General features: G+C 29.5%; 1 protein-coding gene and 2 non-coding genes across 3 annotated transcripts in view; 1 reads left to right on the forward strand and 2 right to left on the reverse strand.

Moving 5' to 3' along the window:
- LOC113383514 overlaps nt 1-17,540 on the reverse strand; it is a 485,158-nt gene that overhangs the window by 78,164 nt on the left and 389,454 nt on the right. The gene's annotated exons all lie outside the window — the stretch shown is intronic.
- Nucleotides 125-197, forward strand: Trnam-cau. The gene has a single exon. It is a non-coding gene; the product is annotated as a tRNA-Met (tRNA).
- Nucleotides 374-446, reverse strand: Trnam-cau. The gene has a single exon. It is a non-coding gene; the product is annotated as a tRNA-Met (tRNA).

Genomic DNA, 17,540 nt, shown 5'->3' on the forward strand with positions numbered 1-17,540 from the left:
TAGTTTAAATTATAGAGTTTATTTAATTTAGCATTCGCTCTTAAATAGTGAAGTGTTATTGAAAATATTTGTTAATAATCATCCAAATTTTGTACGGTACCGATATTAGCCCAAGGTCGACCGAGCCTCGGTAGCGCAGTAGGCAGCGCGTAAGTCTCATAATCTTAAGGTCGTGAGTTCGATCCTCATCCGGGGCAATTCTTTTATAATTTTTCTATCCATTGTATATCATTGATTAGGTACTTTATTTACACATATTATACGGGAAGTATTCAAATGATATGATAATCAAAAATTATTCCAGTTATTTATACATATTGCTCGAGTTTCCCATGCAATGGTGCAAGACAAATAGCTAAACTGCCAAAAAAATTGCCCCGGGTGAGGATCGAACTCACGACCTTAAGATTATGAGACTTACGCGCTGCCTACTGCGCTACCGAGGCTTGATCGACCTGACTCCAATTTCGGTACCGTAGAAATTTTGGGTGATGACTTAATTTAAACAATAATAATACATTAATAATACTTTTCTATTTTAAAATCTAATTCGAGATAAAAATAAATTGCAGATTTCTTACGCTTATTGATACTTGGATTTATCCATTCGATATATTGGTGGGTATGTCGGTAATAAAAAAACAGTAACTAAAATATTTTAATTTAAATCTGAAATTTTTTTTAATAAAATACCGAAAAATAATCAGCACCAATTCCAATTAATATAATGTCGAACTTTTTCAATTTCTAAAATCTCATCAAGATTTTTTGCCAAAACGTGGACAAAAAATTTTGCTTCTTCCTGCTATTTCCAAAGAAACAGCTTGGACTTGAGCTCGATTCGGGCGACACAAAACTGTGTGCTAATAAATATTGAATAGATAATATTTTCAAACACCTGGCTATTTGAAGTTGAATGTAAATTATCAAAGCCCAAGAGCGTACTTGATTTGAAGTTTCGACGTCGGTCTTCTAAAAGTGTTATATTTATTTCTGAAATAGATTCATTCACGCCAGTTCTTCCCTTGGCACAAAATTTTTAAAAATATACGATCTTCATAGAACGTCAACTCTTTTCTTATATCATAAAATATTACAGTATTACACCAAACGAAACGAAAAGAAAAGCTATATAAAATCTGGAAAAAAGCTTTTGCATGCAGTGTCACCGAGTATTAGGAAAAGCTGATGTTGTATTTCTTGCGATTTATAGTTTACGTGTCTGCACGCCACTGGCAATATTTCGTCTCTTCTACTTGTTTCCTTCAGTGGGTTGTAACGAAAACGGGGGTTGTTTGGCAAAATGCGCAAAGTCTGCAGAAAATGTAGAACTCGGGACCCAAACACATATATTGGATCCGAGATTTGAATACTCTATCGGTAATATAAAACAAGCCGGATTGATTGCACCTCAGCACAGACTGGTGCAGGATGAATTATAGATTTTACATTCGCCAGCTGAAGTGGAGGTTTGAATTATTAGAAAGGGGAAATGTTGGTTACAAATTATTACAAGTCATACAATCAACATTTATATTTTATGCTGTACCAATTACTACGTTTTAATAAAAGTTCAGATGATTGTCACGTACACCTCAAAATTTAAGTTGCCCAACTCGTAAATAAATAGGAAATTTGAATAAAAAAATAGGAAATAGAATTTTTAAGTAAAACTTCTTCAGGCGCGGCTGATATACTCCCATCAGCGAAATTCAAGTTGCCCAACTCGTAAATAAATAGGAAATTTTTATTCAGTGTAAAACAGCTTCTATGTAGATGAAATTAATAGTTTGGACGTGAAAAGATTGATATAAAAAACTAATTGCAATGAAATGGTCATTTGAATATAACTTTTAGCTAATGCACTCGTATACAATAAAAAAACTAAAAATAATTTGTTATAATTATTAACTTTCCGTAGGGCAAGTTATAGTAATCGCAAAAAAATCAAAAATGAAAATTTTTATATATCTTTACGTTTCATTTGATCTAATTTTCATGAAGGCGGGGTTAGCGGTTTCGGAGATCTAGTATAGAAAGTAAAAAAATACCATTTGGCGGTGAAAAATGATCATTAGACATATGCACATCAAATTATCAGATACTTAATAGCGATTTTAACAATAAGTATAAATTTTGTTTACATTCCTATGGGTTCCGTACCAATGTTCATCCGTTAGACGGCAACGCGGCGCTTACGCGCTTTGACAGTTCGTCTCTATGCAGTAAAAGCAGTACAATTTTAGTCTTTTTAAAAAAATAATAATTTTTGGTATGGGAAGTTCCAGCAATTTGCCTTAAGGCACGATGCCATGCGCCCCACTAGTTTTTAAATAATTCTTTGTCTTTGTTAAATTTAATTATTTATTTATTAAATATTAATTTAACCAAATACTCGCAGTATGTTTTTTCAATAAAATTGTTTTATTGAACGTCCAGGCAACTTCTGTTTGTGACAGAAATTAATAAACTGATATTGACAAATAGTTTTTGAATTTTTAAAATCAATTTCAGAATTTTCATAGTCGATCCTATATTTCAACTGACTAAAAATCAAACCAACGCAACTATATATTTTTTTGCATATTTAGGGTTAAATAAATGTCAAAGTGATATGTAAAAAGAGGTCAAACTAATCAAATAAAAAATTAATAGTAAAGAGACGATTCTTCAAATTGATAAAAATAATATAAAAATGATGGATAAAAGTATGGTTCTTAGTTCCTTAGAAAAGTTTTGCAAAAATATGAAAAACGCCCAGCTGTTTCAACTCATAGAGCCATATGAAATCAAATAACAAATTGACACAAAAAATCTTATGCTTCAAATAATTTGCATATTTTGAGGAACAATGCACAATTTGAAAGTCTTAAATCAAAATCTTAATAAATAACAAATTGACACCAAAAATCGTATCCTTTAAAAAATTGCATAAGTATTCATATCAATATACATTCTCATATTTTTTTATAAAGAAATTTTGAGAAACAATGCCCAATTTGAAAATCTTTAGTTTCAATTAAAATCTATGTCCAAATCTATTTACTTTCTCCACCGTTCTGGTGAAAATCTAATAGAATTTTTAAAATATGCAATAATAAAAAAATTACACGGCGTTAACCCAAGTTGATCCAATTTCGTAAACCGCTTTGATCTGGCTGATATTGCAACTTTGATGTGGTAGATACCAATTTGCATGTACCTATGCCTACGGATCATAGGAGGGCGTAGATATTACCCTCAAATGTGTACATGGTTCTATTTAGAATATGTATAGGTAATTCAAATACATGCGATAGATATAGTGTCATACATAGTAATAAGAACAGTAATTTATTAATAAAACCTAAAAATAAACTAGTAGGGTGTATGGCATCGTGCCTTAAGGCAAATTGCTGGACCTTCCCGTACCGTAACGAAATGTTCGAGGAATATTGAATGTTTTCAAATAGATTATTGTATATAAATACTGTAACATTGTCTAATATTTATAAGAATTATATAAACTGAATTGCAAAGTTGAAATTATTTGTTAAAAGTATATTAGAACTTTAGTCATAAAAATAAAATCTGAATTATTTTTGATATACAAAGAAAAAATGTTTTTGAAAAAAAAATTTGGAAAAGAAAATTTGAAACAAAATTTTTTTTTCCAAAATTAATTATTTTGTTAAAACAAGCACAAAGCTCCAAAAAATTATAAAATGGAAAATGACGACAAAAAACAATATGTGTGAAAAATCAATATAATGAAATTTCATTTCCATTTCTATTTTCTCTGAATACAGATATTGTAGAAGTGTAAATAAGCAGAACGTTCAACATATCCTAAAACTTAAAGATCACACTAATTCTATAGTCGCTGAACTTCTGGAGACACCAGTTTCAAGAAGACTAAAAAAAAGATACCACAAGACAATAATTAAGGCATCTAAACTAAACAAATAGCTCATAGGTACTAGTATTCTGATTGCACTCAAAAATAAAGATGATAAAATTAATATATCGATTTCTATTTTGATCCAGTCCAAATATTGATCACAACAATATAAAATTTGGTTCGACAATGTGTCACATATTGTTATAGATATAAAATACTTTTAATACATATTATTGTATAAAATATTGTTTTTAGTATTTTGTGATATACTTTGTAAATGGATCATTTAAACATTAATTCTATTAATGTTTCATTTATTCCGTGCTTTACAAACACATGAATAAGAACTATTTTTAGGTCTTTCAAATTAAAATTGTAAAATCATGTTTTGATCTAACAAAGTAGAAAATATTCCTCAACCAGTTCTCCAGCTCCCTGTCTATTAGTGTCGCGTACAGGATATTATCCGAGGACAAACTTTGACTATAGATGGATTTTTAGTAATCAGAGCCATATCCACGGGTTGACTTGTTTTGGCTACATTGCACTGCGTGTTTTGAATATCGAATGGGGAAATTTTCGAACGCGCATTATTCGATGGAAACAACGGAAAACGGCTGAGAAAAATTGTTGGGAAGAACATAAGAGATATTAGATTCTTATTGAGTTCCGGATGTGTACTTATACATAAGAAATACATAGACAGCTGCGAAATAAGGCAGTAGATGTTTATGTATAAGATCATAAAGAAATATAGAATTTAAATATTGATAGCGTGATAAAATCAGAAATTCATAATATTATGATAATCAAGGAGAGTTTTTATATTCTCATTTATTTATTGAAGAATATTCAAAGTAAGAAAGTTAAACTACAATCTTGCTCTCATAGATCGATTAATTTGTGGTTGATGAGATTTATCTGAAATGAGTGGATATTAAGGGAGTATTTAGATATTTAAAATTTAGATATTATAGTATTTTAAGCTTCAAAAAATATCAGTAGAAAATCAGATATGAGAAAATGTGAACAATTTCTAGTTCTAAAGACGTAGAAAATTGCACTAATAAATTTTTGTCAGTACTAATTCAGTTTCAGGAAAAATAAAACACTATTCACAACCAAACTGAGTCTCGACTTACTCATGAAATTTATAAATATTTCATTTTTAAACATAACTCTGTCTAGATTAGAAACATGTATTCTAACAAAGGCCGACGATAACATTGTCAAAATATAATAAATGAGAGAAAATTGCCACGACTGGGATAAAACGAACTTTACGAGGATCGTATGATCGTGAAAAGAAAAGAAAACTGGATCGGATTCGCAAGGAATAAAATGTATAGAAGAAGAAGAAGAAAAGCTTACATAACAAGAAATATCGTGAAAAAAAGTAAAATGTAGAAAAACAATAAATGTAGGGAAGAGGTAAAAAAATAAGTGGCTCTCAAACCAAAAATAAATCGAGTTTACATAAATATATATTTATATACTCGTATAACACAAATGTATGTATATATTTCTACTCCATATAAACTAATTACTGAAACCACTTGACGATAACAAAGTAAAGAGCTTTATTCTTGGCAGCTTCTTCAGGAATATCGTACACGAATTGATATGAGATATTCCTGAATTTTCTTATTTTGTTTAATGCAAAAGAAAATCTGTATGTAAATGCTTTTCTATTGTCTGTACCATATTTTTATACTTCCACTGTCTTTGGATTTAAAAAGATAAAATCAATGAATGACACATAAAATGAAATGTTCAATGACAGGTGATATGAACAGTGAATCAATTTAGAACTATTGTCTGAACAGTAAAATCTTTGATTTTTTCTGATATATATAAGAATCGTACTGGTAAATCTTCAGAATCAGTAATTATTGATCAATGTTGAGACATCTATTCATGTTACTAATCAGTTGAATTCTCATACAATTCTTATCTTATGAATTTATAATATTTATAGTCTTTAATATATAATACATAGATTCAAATTTGAAAAAATAGTTTTCAGAATGTACATGCGACGTTACGTATATTACTTCACATTTTATCTGATTTTTTTATAGCTTCAATATATAAATAAATACACATATATTTATATATATATATTATATAATATATATATATATATATATATATATATATTAGGTTGGTCCTCAATATGTATATTTTCAAATTTTCTTGCTCCCATGCAGAGGCTCAAATGCTTCCAAATTGATAAAAAAAATCCTCTATAAGTATTTAGCTCTTAATATTGTCTTTTAGATAATGTGCAATTCAAAGTTTTGTATGGAAATAGCAATGAACATTTTTCAAAAATTTTAAAAATGTTTTTTAAATATAACTTAGCAAACAAATGAATGAGTTTTATTGATATAAATGATAAAAAACCTGTTACGCAAAGCGTCGAATTTTCAATAGAAGATGACACAAATTCTCACTTTTATTTATTTGTCGCTAAGCCATACCAAAAATACATTTTTAAAATTTTCGAAGTTTTTTCATGCTATTTCCATGTGATTGAATTGCGCACTATCTTAAAATTAATATTAAGAGCTAACACTTTTAGAGACTTTTTTATCAATTGGGAAGCATTTAAGCCCTTGGGAGCAAAGAAATTCAAAAATGTCCATATTAAGGACCACACTAATATATATATATATATATATATATATATGATTCAATTAAAAAAGTTCAAACCTTTTATGGGCTCGTTTTCATAGCACTTCATAAAACTAAAATACTGCAGTATCCAAAACAACTTACCTAGAACAAAAGAAAATTCTCATTAGACAAAAATTCATAAAAATATGTATTTGTAAGTAAATATATATATACATAAAATTTATTTTAGAATTTGAAGTAAGCTAATAACATCTTCTAAAATATTTAGTTCACTTCAGTTCAAAAAAGATATATTTCAACATATAAAATGTATACTACATAATGGTGGATTGGTACATAAGTCTACCCTTGGGTATTATATACTTCTTCCTTTGATATTAAAAAAGATACTAAAAATAGAAAATAGTGTATTGTATTTATGCGACAAAAAAAGAATAGTTTTGACAATTCTTTAAAAAAAATACAGAATAGTATTTAGCGATATGAAAAGGTTATAACTACATCTATGGGTGGATCAATACATGGTCTATAACTATATTATATCTATAAATATATATATAAAAATAAGTCAGGTTTCTCATTATTTAGTTGGATGTTCCTAGATGTGAATATTAAATATGTATTACAAATACTTAAGAAATTTTAAAATATTGATTTTCATAGAACATCTCCGTTGTATAAATAGACAAAAATTACTTAAAAAGCAATAAACAAAGAGAATTAATTTTTGTCTATAACGATTGATTAGATTCTATTCTAACAAATATCGCATTCATCCATATTCATCACTACTCACAAGTATTATTCTGTGTGGCAAAATACTACTTACTGCTTTTTAAAATCCACAACTTTTTAGCAGTAATTCAGTTAAATAATTTTGGAATTTAAATACTCTCTAAATAGTGTTCGAATTTAATCGTTCCAAAGCTCAGCTTATTTTCATAATTACTCTACACATTTTGAAAAACATAATTACAATGACATAAAAATTTGAACCAATTTAAAAGAAGAAACTGGTGAACATTTTGGTCATTTCCACTTGATGTGAGTGTAAATCTTCACGAAAATTTATCGTTTTCCTTCTGCGAGACACGTTCCTTAATATTTTATGAACATAACTCGACCTAGAGTCCTTGACTAATAATATCTAAAGGGTTTCACATGTACGCCATCAGGAAATAGAACACACGTTATCTATGAGCGACAAAGGATATGAATACATTAGTCCACATCAGGAAAGGACTGACTAAAATCCTGACTCAGGATTCTTAAGTTAACAGTTGAAGGAAATTGTGAATATTAATTTCAATAATTATAATAATTAAATATTTGAAGATAATAAAATTAGAGCAGAAAAAATATTTTTTTAAGAAAGACTCTTACAAAACAACCTATAAAAAATAGAATAATGCCTAATGAAAGAATAGAATGTAGGAATCAACTTCGGATTTATATAAAACAAAAATGTTATGACATTTGTGTAGTTTTGTAATAAATAAATTTGAACATATTCTTAGACAGATGAAAATTATCTATTATCTCCTAATTATCTCCAGAACGCACAAACCGATTTCGACGATTTTGCATTCGTTGGAAAGGTCTCGGACACCGTTAGGTTTATAGCAAAGAAAATTGAAGAAAGATTTCAACCGAAAAGCGGAAATCACTTTCTTTTTTCACATACAGCCTCATCTCTGATACTTAGCATGTACTACAAACTAATATTTTTGTTTGAGAGCTACTCATTGTTCTCTGCTCAGTTAATTTCATGTGAAACCGGCATTGTGCTCACTGTAAAATTGTGCAAAAAATGTAAAAAAATAAGTTATTCGTTTCCTAACATTTCAATTGGAAACCATCAAATCAATCACATTCAATTTTAACAGCAGGCAATTTTTTTTTTTCATCTTTTAATCACCAAACGAAATGTTACATAAAGTGAAACCATCTGGTTATAGTCTTTTATAAATTTACCTAATAATAAAATAATTTTATTTTAAATTTTATTTAAATTTAGTAATATTGTATTTTTATTATTTTATGATTTTCTACTTCTTCATATTCCAAATATTTATACACATATATATTATATTATATAAATATATATATATATATATATGTATTGTGTGTCTGTGTAAAGATATAAATAATGTTTCTTTCACTTCAAATGAAAGAAAAACAAAAAATTCCAGCGAGCTTTATCTTAAACGTGCATTACATTTTCTGATAGCATTTCTTGAAGGATTTTTTCCTCTGGTGAGCGAAATCTCGCAGTAACGAAGCAATCTCATAAAAAAGTAAAAAAAAGAGTAAAAAACGTAAAACAGCACGAAACAGTGTTCAGCACGGATTGATATCAGACGGCCGACTAATAAATGTTACGTAAATGGATCAAACGATATTTATCTCGAGTGGAAAAAACAAACAACCCATTTTCATCGCCGCCCGAACTATCATTGCTTGTTTAACTGGCGAAAGCAAAGAGAAGATTTAAAAAATTCTAATGGAATAAGAGATTTTTATTGAAAGAAATATTCTAGCGTGATAAAATTTATATTATACTTATTTGATTCTTAGAGAAACTCATGGAAACTCTCAATCAGGCAAAATTATCACTGTCGTTTTTAAATATACTTACAACTAATGGAGCATGACATCGTGTTAAGACAAATTGCTGGAGCTTTCAGTATCGTAATTTGAACTTTTAAAATATTTTTTTTAAATCCACGCCTTAACCTTGAAGCTACAAATCCCTTATATGCAATGAGTACTGAAATATAATCTGACTCTGCAAAAATTACTTACAGACTCAAAAACTTGTGGAAGATGACATCCATCTCTAGATCTTGGAAATCACTTGGATCTAATTCAGAAGTATAAAATATATCAATACACATCAAATGATTTGCAATTAGTAATATTACTTTGTATATTGTGCATCTGTATGTATTTGAGAAGCATTTTACAAAGGCTAAAACTCCAGGTGATGGACCAGCAGAGTAACTATTTCCAACGTTTTGATCTATAAAAAACAATGACCAGAGGGTACAAAGCAGAACGCATATCCATTGCACCGTATCCGTTATAAACAATAAAAAAGGGATTGTTATTGACACTGATGTAGGTCTCCTGAAGGTTCTTTATTTCTATTTTTGTTTGCTGTATAGACACCTATAGTCACAGTGAAAGAATGGATAAAATATTTATATTATAATAGAAAAAAAGTAAGTATGAGTTAAAAAACTAACAAAAAATAAAAACAAACTAACTAACGAAAACTTATCTGTTGAATAATATACAGTTCTTGAAAATTTAATAAACAAAAAATATAAATTTTAGGTTGATAGGATTAGTTTTTTTTCTTTGACACAGAGGTTGAACGCGCTTCGGGAAAAACTCTGATGAGTGCCAACCATATAAGATGATCATGATCATGATCAATTCTAATTTTATATTTCTTTGTACATTAATTTTATTTTATCATTTACGTTTAATAATAATTAAGCTTCAATTTTGATGAATTAACTGGACATATTTATGTTCGATTATTTTATAACCCACAGAACGATATGAGTATTTGTATTTTTGGCAGTGCTCCATAGTTGAACCCCATATGTCAGGACTGGTTTGAGTACACTCTTAGAAAATAGTAATTTATTATTGGACGAATGCACGGACTATTTGACAATAATAATATTTTTCAAATCATATAGATCATCGATTGTTGGTTTCTATAAATATTACCTCGCCGGTTAAGTCCAAAATCGTTAACTACAAAATAATTCTAGTTATTTTTTGTCAAAATTTTCTTTCATCCAAATCTATTTCAATGTCATTTCTGGTAAGGAACAAAAATATGTCATGCGTAAAAAAAAATTTGGCAACAGTAATTTTATTCATGACAAACAAACATCTCTTGGTTTTGTCATAACTCCATAGTAAATACATAGAACTTTCAGATTCTTTCGGCAATAGTTTTTAATTAAATCATTATTTAACATTCCAAACATTTAGTGTGCATAGATCTGGTCTGGTTATCCTTAGTCTCAATTCCCCATAACCAAAAACTTTTTTTAACTTTGTCCAAAAACGCAAAAAAACTGAAGGAAATTGCAGACGATTAATACCAAAACAAAATCTGCATGATTTGCCAACGAACAGAAAATAAGTGTTCCAATCGTAGCGTAAAACTTACAAAAATTAGTTCTTATCTGTATTAGAATTTTAAGAAATTGAGATTGAAAGATCAAATTTTGGCTCACATCGTTTCCATGGTATTGTCAAACTCTTGAGAATGTCTTGAAACGCCGAAGACATACAATTGTCAAATCAGATAATCTGACGAACATATACAAACCTATCCAAAAAATACTTATGCAAAAGAATCGAAATTTTTTTGTTGCATATCTTTACGTTTTGATGTCTTCTGAATATATAGATAATTATATACTTAATACATAAAACGTTGAATTTTTTTTGCAACAGTTCCAGTTAATTAACTAAAATAATATTTTAACCACATCAGTGTGCGTAGACCTGATCTGGCCACAACTAGTCTCTAACTCCACAACAAATAAAGAAACATTTTTTGAACCCTGTGCAGAAGTTGCACATTCAATACATGATTGAAGAGTCTTCACATATGTCCTATTGTTAGTTTCTTTTATCAATTGTTGTAGTTAATTAATTAAGCTAAAATTTCAATCACATCAGCATATGATGTGTAAGTAAATGCACACGAGTGTTCTATTGACCCTTTGGATGTACCGTGGCGTCGCTATATGGGATAGTCGTTGGTTATCCAGACTCGTGCTGTGTTCACTATCCCTATCGGGGCAAAACCATGTCGCAAAAGCGTCCGCCAATTTGTTACCGGCGCTCTCTAACCTATCATATTGTACACACTATACATACATACACACACACATACATACATACATATATATATATATATATATATATATATATATATATATATATATATATTATATACTACACAAAAGAACTAGCCTTAGAGGTGACGACCGACGTTTCAATTTTACCAGTAAGTAAAGGAAGGTTAGGAAAGTACCCAAAACTTAGTTCCCTAGTTCTTGATTTATGATATTATATAATAATATGATACAATAGCTTGACACACAAATGTAATTCGAGCATGTATTAAGAGGCCAATTCTGCGGTAAAATGGACCATAACATAGCGTTGTTATAAGGTGACCATACGTCCCGAATTGGCCGGGACAGTCCCGATTTTCCGCCTTACGTCCCGGCTTTTTCTAAAAGCAATATTTGTCCCGGTTTTAGGTGTTTTGTCCCGGATTGGCCCGGATTTTTAATAATGTTTTGATTGCCAATATTTTTTAAAATATATTTCAACTAGAAAATTTGAATCATATAAATTTTTAGCTCGCAAACACACCTTTCCCCCGCTCTCACCTGCATTATAATCCTTCCCGGCTTTTATGCAAAAAATTATGGTCACCTTAGTTGTTATGGCAATCTATTTGCTGTACGATCAGTCCTATTTTAGTTATAAAACAACCAAGAAAACAAAGATTCATTTATTAAATACTACTTCTTCCTTAATTTTCGTATCAACATCTTTCATTTCAGTGTAATTGATGCGAATCAATTTTAAAATCAATTGACAAAAATGTTGACGATTAAAATCGTATGTTGATAGAGTTCATGATCCTAACAAATACCTATTAAATATATAGAAAGTTGCTAAAGTTGAAATTTATTAATAGATCGCAATTTGAAAATCTTATTATGGCAGTTTTGAAAATCGTTAAATATTAAGTCTCATTTATTATTTCGATTACTCAATTTATTAGTCATTATAATGACTAATAATTCGATTTAAATAAATACCCTTGATGATAAAGTTTTAATTCTTGTATTAGAAACAACTGGATTCTATTAAAATAAGAAAAACTGAGAACTTTATAACGTATGCCAAGAACGTGAATGTATTTTACATGCATTTTTTATGATAAAAAGTGTTTGTGACATTAACATGCAAACGGTTTTCAATCTTTCGAATATATACATTTAACAGATTTTTTTTATAAAACTGTGCTGATCGAATCAAAGCAATTTTTGCCGTACCTTCTGTATAAAGGGTTAACGGATATACAACAAAGAAAAAGAGCTGCAAGTCAAAGTATTGCCATTGTGTAATATTTGTTTCTATATTATGAGACTTCAAAAATTAGAATATAGAGCTTTAAAGAAATTGTGCTATAGTGTCGTATTATTTTGAACTTAAATTAAAAGTGAAAAATACTACTAAAAAATAGAAAAATGTGGTTCCAGCAAGACATAGCCACGTTTCTATTCATCCTTAACGAGATAATTCAAATAAATCTAATTTCTGAAGTAGACGAAATTTCCTAAACAAATTTCAAAAACCTAAAATTTTTTCTAAAGGTTTCTTTTTACGAAAATATTTCAAGCACGAAAAATATATCAATGAGCCAAAACTTTTGCTTGAATTTTAAGCTAAAAGCTAAAATCTAGATAAAATTAATTCTAAAAGCTGTTATTCGCGATTTGCAAAGATAGGTAAATGACTGTAAGAAAAAACAAATATTTAAATTGTTTAGTTACTTTACTATATTCAGAACTTCATTTAATGCATCTCAAAAGCTGAACTGTTTTCATAATAAATCTAAAATACAATTTAACAATTTATATCAAAGTCATTAATTTGATTAATTGATGATTCATTCATAATTCAAGGGTAACTTTTGAAGAAAGAGCAAACCTGAAGATGAAACAATTGTAAGTTCCAATCACAGATTCGGGATAAATTCAGAAGTTTATTATTTAGAAATTTAAAATGCATGCGACTCTCAATGAAAAGTCCTGGACTAATATATTAAATAACAGGACACATGAGGAAGTAGTGATTGAGGCCCCAATAGCATAGATTCTGTAGTAGAGCAAATAAGTTTTAGTTCTACATTCAATTTTCATGTATGTTATATTTCACATTTAAGATAGTTTTTATCTATATTTTCAATTGATAACAGATATCACAACTGCTTGATATCAGGTGAACTTAACGGGGAATTTGAATATGCAATGTTGAGAATTGAATATTCTCTTGAATTGGTCTTGAATATTTTCTTTGTGAAACATTTTTTACAGTTTTATTGAGATTGGTGTCTCAAGAAGCTGAGTGACTTTGGAATTTGCATGGTCTTCCAGTTTTAGAAAATGTTGAACAGTTGTTAGTCTATGAAAAAATGCTTTTTTGAACTATTTAAATCAAATTATTCGTTATCTCAAAAACTGCTACTTTTTCACTTTTTACTCCATATCTCCGTAATGGATAGAACAGCATTGACAAGAAACTCATCAGCACAGCTCCTGATCAATATGAATCAAATGTTTTTTTGAATCATTCTTATCAATTAAGGTCTTGATTAACAAAAATAAATTATAACAAAAAAATAACAAAAAATGCTCCGTTCTGTGAAAGAACGCAAATCTTTGCACTTTTTGTTCCGTATCTCTAAAACAGCTAGACTTGCCTATGCAAACAATCAATCCGCACATTTACCCGTCGATACAAACATTTCCCAGTCGAATATTTTTTTAATCATTTTAATCGGATGCCCCATTGTCACAAAAACCGAGATACCATTTTCCGCATTTTTTGCTTCGTATTTCCGAAACGGTGGGACCTGTCTTTGACAAAAACTGATCATCATGTCTCCCTATCAATAGGAGTCAAATTATTCAAATTGGTTGATCCGTGTGCCCGAAAACTTGGACAAAGAAGATGTGTGTCCAAACATACACACACATCAATTTTTTCTAAGGTATGCCGAAATGTTCAGAAACCTCTCAAACGTGCAGATATATAAAAAAAAATCATTTTCGTTTTTTGGACTATTACTATAACTTACCCTACGGGAAGTTAAAATTTCTATCACTTTCTGCCAAACCTATTCCCATATTTGGCATAGGCCACAAAAGCCAAAAGCGGTCGTAATGCAGGTACTTTTCTAAAATGATTACACCGCAATCCCTGTCCCTCGGTCTATATATCTAATAGGATATTCACTATAGGATACCGAATATAGCCCGTATTCGCGCGAAACGCCGGCCGACAGTAAATCAGATAGCCCGCTGTACGTGCTTCAAAACCCCATAACTTAACACCAGATTATCGCGATATAGGATTGAACAAACACGAGCATAGGCAGGGGCAGACACACAGGAACAATGAAACACGCATAGGGTGTTGTGTATGGACCAAATGACATTTTGGTAAATAACTAAAAAGTCATGAGCAATTGAGAAAATTTAGGTGAAGTAGGAAATAATCTAATGTAGAATGTTATTGCTTTAGGTAACTTTGTAAGTAAAAGAGGTGTGGAGTGCTGCAATGTCTACTGTGATCTACTGCAAATGGTACTGGTGTCTAATCGATAGCAGTAACATTTTTGGAACTTACTATTTAATAAACTAGTAGATATTATTTTTGTATTCGACTGCATATATGGCAATACTATATTTAAACAAACAAGGACACAAAAATAGTCGTATGGTATGGTGTTGGGTATGGATCAAATGTCTAGCACTAAAAAGTTATGAGCAGTCGAGGAAATTCAGGTAAAGAATAGTATAATCTAACGTAAAATGTTATAATCTAATGTTTATTTCTTTAGCTAATGTTGTAAGTAAAAGAAGCTTGGAGTATTGCAATATCTACTGCAAATGGTACTGGTGCCTAATGGACACCAGTAACATTTCTGAAATATACCATTTCATAAACTAGTAAATATTATATTGCATTTGTTTCTAATGACATAAGATAAATGGCAAATACTATATTTAAACAAACAAGAGCACAAAAATAATCACAGCGACAATGAAACACACATAGGGTTTTGTGCATGGACGAAATGACATTTTCGGAAAAAACTAAAAAGTCATGAGCAATTGGGAAATTTAGGTAAAGTATGGTATAATCTAATGTAAAATGTCATTGCTTTAGGTAACGTTATAAGTAAAAGAAGTTTGGAGTAATGCTAGTAATGCCTACTGCAAATGGTACTGGTGTGTAATCAACACCAGTAACATTTCTGAAATTTACTATTTAATAAACTTGTAGATATTATATTGTATTTGACTGTGAGATAAATGGTAAATACTATATTTTAATAAACAAAAGCACAGGGAGAATTAAATACACATAGGGTATTTGTGTATAGACGAAATAACATTTTGGGAAAGATCTAAATGGTCATGAGCAACCGAGAAAATTCAGGTGAAGCACGGCATAATCTAATGTAAAATGTTCTAATCTAATGTTACTCTTTTAGATGACATTATACTAAAATAGGCTTGGAGTATTCAATGTCTACTTACAAATAGTACTAGTGTTCAATAGACATTTAATGGAATTTACAATTTCATAATCTAGTAGATATTATATTGCATTTGACTGTGAGATAAATGGCAAATACTATATTTAAAGAAACAAGAGCCCAGGGCAATGAAACACACATACGGCCCAAATGATATTTTGAGAAACAACTAAAATGTCATGAGCAATCGAGAAAAATCAGATGAAACACAAAATAATCTTATGTAAAAAGTTGATGGTAAAAGCTAATGTTATAAGTTTGGGGCATTGGTGCAAAGGTAGATAGACATAACTCTGGTAATTTGTAGTACTATGTCTTCAGACAAATTTTTGGAGTTCACGATTTTATAAAATTTGGACATCAAGGTTAATATCAAATACTATTTTTAAATAATTGTCCTGTATTAAATAATTGTTCTATTTGCTAACTCTGCCTACATAGTATTCCTGCATTGTATGAATGTTGGTGTGAATGACAGTATGGATATATATAAGATTGCTATGGATAAAGTGCTATGAATGTGTAACTAAAGTTATTAAAGAGATAAACTTATGTCGATGTAGTAATAAATTATAATTTTCAAATAACTTTCGCAAATTTGAGCTATTATTTTTACAAAATAAAAAATGCAATTATCTTAGATTACAATCCTAGCAAAATGCGCTCTTCTTTGAAATCAAAATCTGCCGTTTTTGAGAAAACGTAAACAAAAGAATCAAATTTTGGCTCTCATAACAACATTTATGCGAAAACAAACTATTTTCAATTTTAATGACAAACCACTCAGAAACGGATTTTCTGGCGAAAACATAAACTTCAATTTAGAAGAAAGTTAAAGGCAAAATCATAATTTTCAGAAATAAACTATAATTCACTTAAGGAAATACTATACTTTATAATGTCCTTTAAAATATTGTCAAAAAGTGTAATACTTAAAAAAGATCAGCAAAAACTATAAAATTAAAAACGCAATTATCCTACAATGAAATCTTAGCAGATAGCACCCTTCTTTGAAATCGGTTCAGCCGGTTTTGAGAAAACGCCGACGGAATATTAAATATTGGCTCACATAAACACATTTATATAAACCACTGTCAAAGTGCCAAAATTCCCAAAAATTCCTAAAGTGACCACATAGACCCCCAGGGGTTCATGACAACTTTAGGGGGTTCTCGTCAGCAAAAAAAAAATTCGGGGTCCACAAATTGAAAATTGATGTCCACGATATTGAATCACAATAATATCACGTTGATATCTATTTACTATATTTATAATGAAAAGTCATACATAACATTTTTAAATAGAACTAAAAAATGAACAAAAATATTGTTAGTAGCCTAAGTAGGCATTGGATTTAGGTTAGCAATATGGTTGAGCTTGTAAAGACCACATTTTAGAAACAGATTTTTTGGCGAAAATATGGACTTCTTCTTAGGGAAATAAAAATTTTCAAAAATTAAAGCTCTGTACAGTATTTTCTCAAGTATTCTCTTAAGAAAACACTGTACTTTACTAATATTCTTTGAAATATTGTAGAAAAGTGTAATATCTTAAACATCAAAAAACATCCGCAAAATCTATGCAATTAAAAAATGCAACTATCTTGCATTGAAATCTTGTCGGAATGCATAACTG

This window comes from Ctenocephalides felis, unplaced genomic scaffold, assembly GCF_003426905.1.
Source record: "Ctenocephalides felis isolate EL2017-DRISC unplaced genomic scaffold, ASM342690v1 CF-g0.4_SCAFFOLD_03570, whole genome shotgun sequence".
Lineage (NCBI taxonomy): Eukaryota > Metazoa > Arthropoda > Insecta > Siphonaptera > Pulicidae > Ctenocephalides > Ctenocephalides felis.